Here is a 9,096-nt window from a genome sequence, read left to right as displayed (position 1 = left end):
CCCAGGGTCCTGGCTGTAGACCCCTACTTCTGTGACACTATGCTCCCCCTCTGAAAAGAAAATAGTGATGATAAAATATAAGTTTATATTCCCTGGGACAGAGGAGTTGAGCCTGCAGTCAAAAGTCAGTGAGAAGGGGCTTCCCTGGTGGTGCAGTGGTTGAGAATCTGCCTGCCAATGTAGTAGACACGGGTTCAAGCCCTGGTCTGGGACGATCCCACATGCTGCGGAGCAACGAAGCCCATGCGCCACAACTACTGAGCTTGCACTCTAGAGCCCGTGTGCCACAACTACTGAAGCCCACGCGCCTAGAGCCCGTGCTCCACAGCAAGAGAAGCCACCGCAATGAGAAGCCCATGCACCGCAAGGAAGAGTAGCCCCTGCCCGCTCGATGCAACTAAAGAAAGCCCGCGTGCAGCAACGAAGACCCAACGCAGCCAAAAACAAAGTCAGTGAGAAAAAGAGCATGTCTGGGTTTATGGGAAAACGAATTGGAGAAAGCAAAATGCATGAGAGGAGAAAAGCCTCTTAAGTCCTGCTGGAAAGTTCTGGTTCCCCATGGGCTGAAACCAGGTGTCTCTGGGAAAGGGATGCTGAGAGGATGGGGCGTGGGCTTGAGGAAGTGGTCCCTTTCTGAGGTGGGCAGCTTCGAAGAAGGAAACCCTTTCTCAGTCCCAGGCGAAGGCCTCAGGGGTCCCAAGTGGGTATGGGGTCGTGGGCATCATTGGAGTCCTGTGTCTCTTCTTTTTTATTTATTTATTTATTTATTTTTGCGGTACGCGGGCCTCTCACTGCTGTGGCCTCTCCCGTTGCGGAGCACAGGCTCCGGACGCGCAGGCTCAGCGGCCATGGCTCACGGGCCCAGCCGCTCCGCGGCATGTGGGATCTTCCCGGACCGGGGCACGAACCTGCAGAACCTTCCCGGACCGGGGAACCTGTTCCCTGCATCGGCAGGCAGACTCTCAACCACTGCGCCACCACGGAAGCCCCTGTGTCTCTTCTAAATGAGGACTTCCTGGGATGGACACGTGGGGGCGCCAGAGCCCCACCCACGCCGTTTGTTCCCCCACAGCCCAGCAGGACCCCGATGGATGGCGCGGGCTCTGAACATAGAAGGCTACGTGCGCACTGTGGGCTGGGAAGCACCAGGACCAGCCGGCAAGGTCCCGGCTCTTGAGGAGGGCAGAGCGATAAGGCAAGTCCGCAAAAGCTGCGGCAAGCCGACCATGCAGTCGAATTGGTAGCCCAGCGGGTGCGTCGCACACGTGATTACTTCACATGACACTCAGCGGACCACAAATGACTATTAAGAATTTTGTTGCTGTTAATAACATGTAACACATACTCTGTAGTAAAACGGAAAACACAGGTAATTACAAAGAAGAAAAAAGAAGTCATCCCTTTCAATCACCCAGAGGCAACCCCGGGTGGATTTCCTTCCAGATTTTTTTTTTCCTGAACATATATTTATTGATAGTTTACATAGTTAAGGTCTCACCGTGGTTTAAACTTTGATTCTGCTATTCTCAGTTAACATGCATAGCACTTTCCAAAGTTATTTCAAAATAACATTGACTTGGGACTTCCCTGGTGGCGCAATGGTTAAGAATCCGCCTGCCAATGCAGGACACGTGGGTTCAAGCCCTGGTCGGGGAAGATCCCGCATGCCGCGGAGCAACTAAATCCATGCCCCACAACTATTGAGCCTGCGCTCTAGAGCCCAAGAGCCACAACTACTGAGCCCTCGTGCCACAACTACTGAAGCCCGCACACCTAGAGCCCATGCTCCGCAGCAAGAGAAGCCACTGCGAGAAGCCACTGCAAGGAGAAGCCTGTGCACTGCAACGAAGAGTAGCCCCTGCTCGCCATAGCTAGAGAAAGCCTGCATGCAGCAACGAAGACCCAACACAGCCAAAAATAAATAAATAAGTAAATTTGTTAAAAACAATAATAATAACATTGACTCTTTTCCTATCATGTAAGTAATACTTGGCCATTACAGAGAGGGTAGAACAAGAGAAAGAAAAATATTATAATCATCTGTGCTGCCACTACTCAGGGTTAAACACTATGAACACTATGGGGGAAGGCCTTCAAGCATTTTGTTTTCAATTTTCAAATATATACAGATATTTACAATTTTCTCCTGGCTCTTGTAAGTAATGTGTCCTGGAACAGACATCTTTACACACATCTCTGGGCATTTCCAAGAAGTAAATTCCAAGAAGGGGACTAGCTGAGACAAAGGTATATACATATTATAAAGGCCGTTGATAATATTGTCAAGTGTCATCCAGAGAAACTGGGTCATTACCATTCTCACCTGCAGCAGAGCCCACTTTTTCCCAAACTCTTCCCAACACCAGGATTTTTGTCAGTTTTAATCTTGTTAGGAAAACAATTATAGTTCATTAGTGTTTCAAATTGCATTTCTTTGAAGAGAAGTTGAAACCTCTTTTCCATCCACATATATTGGTTTTTTGCATTTCTTCTGGTGTGAGTAACATGTTTCTATCCCTTTTGCTCATCTTTCTATTGGCAAGATTATCTTTTTCATATTGGTTCTTAAGATAAGGGAGAAATGGGGCTTCTCTGGTGGCGTAGTGGTTGAGAGTCCGCCTGCCGATGCAGGGGACACGGGTTCGTGCCTCGGTCCGGGAAGATCCCACATGCTGCGGAGCGGCTGGGCATGTGAGCCACGTGAGCCACGTGAGCCACGGCCGCTGAGCCTGCGCATCCGGAGCCTGTGCTCCGCAACAGGAGGGGCCACAACAGTGAGAGGCCCACGTACTGCAAAAAAAAAAAAAAAAAGGGAGAAAGCTTTTCCTCTCAATTTTATCTATCTATAGCTATTAAGTCATATGTTTTGCAAATATATTGTGTTTTGCAGCCATTTTTAATGCTGAATGAATATACAACACTTCATTTAACCACCCTCTCTGGACATTTAGATTAATTCTCAATTTTATGATTGTAAATAATGCTGCAGTGAATGTCTTGTCTTTAAAGATTTCAGGTAGTTTCTTCGGATGGAATTCTGATGATTCCCCTGCTGACTGGTCTTTAAATTCATGACCACGCACCCCTGGGACTCCCTCCCCTGCTACTCCTGTCCCTAGCCCACTCATCCCTTTTCTCCAGATGACTATTTCATACCTGTCCTTTCTCTTCAGACTTCCCCTCTTCACTCTCAGCTGCTGATCTGCTTCCTCCTTCATTCCCAAAAGACTGCTTTTGCAAGGTCCCCATGACCTGCACATTGCTAACCCAGCTGCCACTTCTCAGTCTTCATCTCCCTTGACCTTGTTTGTCACTGCTCAGCTGACATTGCTGAATCTTCCTCTTCTCCCTGACCTCTGATGGATGGAGTGACCCAGGGCTCAATTCTTCTCTCCTCTGTCTACACTTAGACCCTGAGAGACTTCCTCCAGGTGCATGGCTTTAAATACCATCCATATATTGGTGACTCTCAAGTTTATACCTTTAGCTCATTCCTTTGCCCTGAACTCCAGACCTGAATACCCACTTGACAGTCTAATGGCTCTCAAAGTTAACATGTCCAGAACCGATATGCTGATTTCTACACCTCCACTCCACTCTAATCTGCTCTGTCTATAATCTTCTCCACCTCAGCCAATGACCACTCTTCTTTCCGGTTGCTCAGGCCAAACACCCTGGAGTTTGTCTTTAACTCCTCTTGTCCTCTCATACCCCACGTTCAGTCCATTAGTAAATCTTGCCAACTCCATCTTTAAGATATATCTGGAATCCAGTTCATTCTCACCACCACTACCATCTCTTGTCTGGGTTATGGCATTAGTTTCCTGCCCTTGCTCCATACACTTTATTCTCCACACAACAGCGGAGTGGTCCTTTAATTGTTGGGTCACTCCTCTGCTCAGAACCCTCCAGAGCCTTCCCAAAGCACTCAGTGTAAAAGCCAAAGTCCTCTAAATGGCATGCAAAGCCAGGCATGACGACCCTTCCAGCTCGTCTCTCACGGCTCTCCCTCGTGCTTACTCTACTTAAGCTGCAGTGACTGCCCATGTAATTCCTAGAACACACCAAGCACACGACTGCCTCAGGACATTTGCACTAGTGGTTCCCTCTGCCTGGACCCCTTTTCCCATCAAATATCTGCTTGGTTGTTCCCTCACTTTCTTCAGGTCTCTATTCAGATGTCACCATCTAATAAAGCCTTCCCGGACCAAATTTAATAAAATAGCATCCTCCTCCTCATTCTGAGCTACCTTCCCTGGTTTGTTTTTCTCCAGAGCACTTATCATCACTGGACATATTTTGTTTGTATATTTGTTCATTTTCTGTCTTCCATACTGGAATACATACACCTGAGAATAGGTGTTTTTGTCTTTTTGAATCCCCAGTACCTGGTGCAGTGTCTGACAATATAGTAGGTGATTTATAAGTATTTGTAAATGCATAGACTCAGAAATAGACTCAGTGGGAGCACTTTTGCAGAACCTGAGACCTTTAGCCAAATTACTTCCAAAACAATAGGGGGCAGACTGTTAGTATTCCTGTTTTAAGTGAGGCAGCTGAGACCCAGAGAGAAGAGAGGTTTACCTGAAGTCACCCAGCTCACTCCAGGACTCCTGATTCCCAGAAAACACTGTGGCAACTCAGAATAGTGTGGGAGGACCCAGGAGGGCTTTACAGAGGAAGGGGTCCTTTTGTGGGGAGGGCATGGAACATTTCTATCAGGTAGAAATGAGGAGAAATACCATCCCAGGTAGGGCATAGAGTCTAAACTGAAAGTTGAGGAAAGGCAGGGTCCAAGTGGACTGGGCGGAGCCTTCCCAGGCTGAAGGGATGAGAGGAGGTCTAGAACACCAGTCAGGGAGTTTGAAATTAATTCCACAGGCACTGGGGAGGCAGGGGGGATTTTTGAGCAGAGCAGTGATGTGAGAACTGAGATTTTCTGCTGGCTCACTGCTGTCTTTCAGTTTCCACTTCTCTTTCCCTCTACTTATATGTCTCTCTCAGCTGCCCCCTGCCCCTCCAGGGCCAGAGGTAACTGGTTAAGTCATTTTCCTTTTCTATGTCACCACCCTGACCGCTGATCAGGGAGTAGGAGGGGGAGGGGCTGAGCCAGGACCCTTTGTCTCTTAGCCTCCCCAGCACCTCAGGGACCCCTACCCAGGGAGGGGCGGAGGAAACAAGACTTAGAAGGTAGTTGAGAGGGGAAGGTGCCTCCTGCCCTCCCCCACCCTAAATTGACTCTGAGGTGCTGGCCTCCCCTCCCCCTCTGGGGCCAGGCCTCAGTCCCTTACAATCCTTGGGCTGATTCTCCGTGCTTAGTACCAGTCAGTGCCAGCTGGCAGCTCTCACCGGAGACTGAGGTGGCACGAATATGGGGAAGGGGGGAGGAAGTGGGCAAGGGCCCAAGGGGAATAGGGGCCAGGATTCGAAGAGGTGGTAGTCATAAGCTGGGTGGCCAAAATGGGGGTCGTATGGGAGGAAGAAAGGGCTAGACTGAGGAGTCTGGGGCTTTCCAGGGGAATCGAGGATGTGTCAGGCCCCTTACCCTGGCCCTCCTGTCCCTGGCAAACCTAATCCTCTCCCCACCACCTACTTTCCTCTACACCTACCCCCTTAAGCTGCCCCTAGCTAATTCTCCTTGGTCCCTTTAAGAGCTGCCTGGGAACTGGGGCACTGGAGGGGGCTGGCAGGGCCCCCACCCCTCCCCCTGCCCTGCCTGCCTCTGCTCCGCCCCCTGCCCGGTACAGACTCTGCTGGAAGTCTTGGACGCCTGGGTTAGGGTCTCCACTGCTGGGCTGGGGGTAAGGCTTGAAAGTGGTGGGGAAGGGGGACCGTGGTCCCTGGGGTGGGATGGGGTGGCGTGGGATGTCAGTTTCCTAGCCCTATGGACACGGAATATCTGTGTGCCAACTTCAATGGATAATGTAGGGGGCCCTCTGAGTGGTCCTCCGGCCTCGGACTGGGGAAGGGTAGCCCCCAGGTATCTTGAGGGACAGAGCCTAGGGGGCAGGATGCCTGGGTATCCTCACCCTTCACTCTCCCATCTTATTTTCCTGGGACCCTCATTTGCTAACCTCCATCCAGCCATTTCCTGCTCTTCCTGAAATTAAAGACATAGGGCCCTGACGCCGTCTTCCCACAGATGGGGAAACTGAGGCTAAGCAAACCAGAGTAAATGGAATTGTGTGTGCCTCAGCAGGAGAAATGGAGATTAGGCTGTAGAAAGGTTCTCCTTTCTCTACCCCAGTGAACTAGACACAGGGGACTTGGGAGTCCAGCGTACCCCAGCAAACTTCTAACTACAGCCACAGTCCCCACCGGAGACTAAGCCCCTGCTCCCTCGTCAAGACAACTTAGCTCCTGCCTGCAAGTTTTGATTTCCATATGTCAAAGCCAGGAGAGGTTCCCTGAAGCCCAGCTGGGTAACCTGGAACGAAGTGGAGCTGGGGGCGGGGGCTGTAGACCCCCCCTACTTTACTCCCTTTTCAGAAATGTAAATGTAGTCCCTTCCAGTTCTGCCACAGAGACTGTGAGCAATTCCCCTAAAAGGGAAAGAGATGGGGGTCAAGGACACCCCCGGGTGTAAAGTCATTCTGCAGTCCAACCTGCCCTAGCCCAGTTTCCTCTAATCCCTGCCACCTTGATTCCAAATCATTTCTTCCCCTCCTGCCGTGTGTCCCAGTCCTGGGGAAGAAGAGCCTGTAGGCACCCTCTGAGTTCCCAAGGGCCTCGGGCTGAGGGCACACAGGATGGCATGTCAGGAAGTGGGGGAAAGTGGTCGCAGCTCTGCTCAGTCCACTTCTGCTTTCACCACAGACGCTTCTTGCCCTGCCCCGGACAGATATGCTCACCCATCACCCCAACCCAGACCTAATCTAAAGGGGAACCAGGTTTGGCCTGTGAAACTCTCTGCCCTGGGCCGGCACCAGCACACTCACTTCCTTCTTCCTAAAAATACTAAGTCTAGAGATAAGCCAAGCTGCTTCCAGGTAAGCTGGAAAGCCATCCTTTTACCTATGTGAATCAGAGAGGGCAAGTGCCCTGCCTATGATCACACAGCAAGTTATAGGTATGCAGGCCTGGGATCCAGGGCTCTATTTTTGTTTTAATTTTTAAAAATTTTATTTATTTATTTATGCGGCACACGGGCCTCTCACTGTTGTGGCCTCTCCAATTGCGGAGCACAGGCTCCGGAAGCGCAGGCTCAGAGGCCATGTCTCATGGGCCCAGCCGCTCCGTGGCATGTGGGATCTTCCCGGACCGGGGCACGAACCCACGTCCCCTGCATCGGCAGGCAGACTCTCAACCACTGCACCAGCAGGGAAGCCCCGGATCCAGGGCTCTTGCTCCCCAGTCCCATGGTACCTTTTCTCACAATCTTCCCACAGGCGGAGAGAGGCCAACCTGGAAGCGGCTTTTTGTTTTCCATTTCTTTTTTCCTTTTTGTTTTTTTTTGGCCACAGGGCATGTGGGATCTTAGTTCCCCGGCCAGGGATCGAGTCCACACCCCCTGCAGTGGAAGCATGGAGTCTTAACCACTGGACCACCAGGGAAGTCCCCTGGAAGGGGCTTTTTCAACTCCTCATTTTACCAGTGAAGAAGTTGAGGCCCAGGGGGAACAGGAGGGAACTCTGGTAAACAGTGGCTCAGGATCAGGCCTGGAAGAGGACACCAGGCCCAGCTCCCAAAGCTTCCACCCAGACCCCTGCTTGCCTCACAGATGGGAAAGAATCCAGCTCAGGCTTGTCTCTTTTTAGCCCTATCTCATTTGGACCTCTGGAAAGTCCTTTCTGAAGTCTTCCCTCAATCCCTCCTCTTATAGCACAAACTTTCTCCTAATAGGTCTCAGGGGGTTAGCCAAAGAAGGCTTCTGGCATCTTCTTGGTAAAGTGGCTTAGTAAGAAATGGCAGAACCTGAACCTGGCAATGGAGCCCTTGCCATGCAAGCCAGGATAATATTAATAGAAGAGGGCTTCTTGGGCTTCTTGACAGAGACCCTGTCTCTTGGCTTCTTTGCATAGATATTTGTGGGTTCATTTGCATCCTCATTGGCAAACTCAAAAATTTGCCTGGGGTCAGGCAGACCAGCATCCAGGTGTGACCCCCTTACTTATACACAGTTCCCGAGAGAATGGGGAAAACACAGAGAAACCGACCATAAAGGAGAAATGGCCCCACCTGACCCCCTGAACCCAGCTGGGGAACATCTGCACTGGGGTGCCTGCCTGACGGTGGGCAAGGGAGCTGAGCAAGGACCCCCAGGGGTTAGTGTGCCCCCTCCTGCCTCCCCCCACATCCGGAGCCCTGCCTCCTCCACACATGTGGATCCAGGAGCCGCAGAAGGTGGGGCGCAGGGGGACACTGGGAAGGAGGAGGAAGAATATGGGGAGATTCTAGTCCCTCCCACTTAGAGATGCAGTTGCCATGGTGACTGAGGACGAGTGAGGCGGGATGGGGTTGGGGATGGGGGGTGGGGGTGTGGCAGGGCCGAAGGCACTGGGAGACAGGAAGCCTGGCATTCCAGGGGGAGGGAAACACGGAGGCCGCTCCAAGCTCCAGGTAAGGGAGCGGGAGAGCTGACAGTTCAGAAAGGAGGGGGCGGGCCATTGTCTGGCGCTCGCTCTGCCCTGAGGAGGGGACAGAGAGAGGGGGTCGGGCCATTGTGTTCAGGACTCAGCTCAGTCTTCCAGCACTAGTCAGACGGAAGGAGGAAACCTAGCAGGCACTGGGTAAGGGGTTGGGGGGACTGGGCTGGGTGGGCGGCAAGAAGGCTGGGAGACTGGGGATGGGAAGAGGTGGGGGGGGATGCTGGGGGAGTAGAGGTTTGACGATATCGCTAGTGCCTTAGACACAGTAGGCACTTAATAATTATAAGTTGATTTGACTTGCTTGTGATTGTAACAAGAGGATAACGAAGGGCAGGGCAGGTGGGGCTAAGGAGGAGAGCCAGGAAGCTGATGTCCCCTAGGACTGTGCCCTTCTGGGGCTGTCCCTGAAGCCAGAAGGGAGAGATGGGTGGGGGGGAAACTGGACCAGCTGGGTCATTGGCAAAGCCAGGAGTGGCTTCTCTCCTGGCTTCAGGAGCCCCTCCCTCAG

Source organism: Lagenorhynchus albirostris, chromosome 2, assembly GCF_949774975.1.
Source record: "Lagenorhynchus albirostris chromosome 2, mLagAlb1.1, whole genome shotgun sequence".
NCBI lineage: Eukaryota > Metazoa > Chordata > Mammalia > Artiodactyla > Delphinidae > Lagenorhynchus > Lagenorhynchus albirostris.
This window is presented reverse-complemented; position numbering follows the sequence as displayed.